Below are 1,811 nucleotides of genomic sequence, written 5' to 3'. Positions count from 1 at the left end.
GACGATGTTAGTCTCTGCGTGCTATCAGGCTTTTCGTCTTACAGACAGCAAAAATGAATGTTTATACGGATAACCACTCGTATTTCCGCCCTTCAGCGTGACTCAAATGTGAGTATGACAGATCTTGTGAGCGCGGAAGATGACGTAAATCTCCGGCTGTCAACGGGCTTATCGGCCGCGATTGACGAAGGGCGCAGAAGAGAACGTTAGTCTCTGCGTGCTATCAGGCTTTTTGTCTTACAAAGATCAAAAAAGAATGCTTATACGGATAACCACTCGGGTATTTCCGCCCGTCAGTGTGACTCAAATGTGAGTATGACAGATCTTGTGAGCGCAGAAGATGACGTAAATCTTCGCGTGTCAATGGGCTTGTCGGCCGTGATTGACGAAGCGCGCAGAAGACGACGTTAGTCTCTCCGTGCTATCAGGCTTTTCGTCTTACAGACATCAAAAAAGAATGTTTATACGGATAACCACTTGGGTAGTTCCGCCCGTCAGCGTTACTCAAATGTCAGTATGACAGATGTTGTGAGCGTGGAAGATGACGTAAATCTCCGCGTGTCAACGTGCTTGTCGGCCGCGATTGACGAAGGGCGCAGAAGACGAAGTTAGTCTCTGCGAGCTATCAGGCTTTTCGTCTTACAGAGAGCAAAAACGAATGTTTATACGGATAACCACTCGTATTTCCGCCCGTCAGCGTGACTCAAATGTGAGTATGACAGATCTTGTGAGCGCGGAAGATGACGTAAATCTCCGGCTGTCAACGGGCTTGTCGGTCGCAATTGACGAAGGGCGCAGAAGAGAACGTTAGTCTCTGCGTGCTATCAGGCTTTTTGTCATACAGAGATAAAAAAAGAATGCTTATACGGATAACCACTCGGGTATTTTCGCCCGTCAGCGTGACTCAAATGTGAGTATGACAGATCTTGTGAGCACGGAAGATGACTTAAATCTCCGGCTGTCAACGGGCTTGTCGGCCGCGATTGACGAAGGGCGCAGAAGAGAACGTTAGTCTCTGCGTGCTATCAGGATTTTTGTCTTACAGAGATCAAAAAAGAATGCTTATACGGATAACCACTCGGGTATTTCCGCCCGTCAGCGTGACTCAAATGTGAGTATGATAGATCTTGTGAGCGCGGAAGATGACTTAAATCTCCGGCTGTCAACGGGCTTGTCGGCCGCGATTGACGAAGGGCGCAGAAGAGAACGTTAGTCTCTGCGTGCTATCAGGCTTTTTGTCTTACAGAGATCAAAAAAGAATGCTTATACGGATAACCACTCGGGTATTTCCGCCCGTCAGCGTGACTCAAATGTGAGTATGACAGATCTTGTGAGCGCGGAAGGTGACGTAAATCTCCGCGTGTCAATGGGCTTGTCGGCCGTGATTGACGAAGCGCGCAGAAGATGACGTTTGTCTCTCCGTGCTATCAGGCTTTTCGTCTTACAGACATCAAAAAAGAATGTTTATACGGATAACCACTTGGGTATTTCCGCCCGTCAGCGTGACTCAAATGTCAGTATGACAGATCTTGTGAGCGCGGAAGATGACGTAAATCTCCGCGTGTCAACGGGCTTGTCAGCCGCGATTGACGAAGGGCGCAGAAGACGACGTTACTCTCTGCGTGCTATCAGGCTTTTCGTCAAACAGACAGCAAAAAAGAATGTTTATACAGATAACCACTCGGGTATTTCCGCCCGTCAGCGTGACTCAAATGTGAGTATGACAGATCTTGTGAGCGTGGAAGATGACGTAAATCTCAGGCTGTCAACGGGCTTGTCGGCCGCGATTGATGAAGGGCGCAGAAGAGAAC

The sequence above is a fragment of the Glycine soja genome, unplaced genomic scaffold, assembly GCF_004193775.1.
Source record: "Glycine soja cultivar W05 unplaced genomic scaffold, ASM419377v2 tig00027710_1_pilon, whole genome shotgun sequence".
NCBI classification, from domain to species: Eukaryota; Viridiplantae; Streptophyta; class Magnoliopsida; order Fabales; family Fabaceae; genus Glycine; species Glycine soja.
This window is presented reverse-complemented; position numbering follows the sequence as displayed.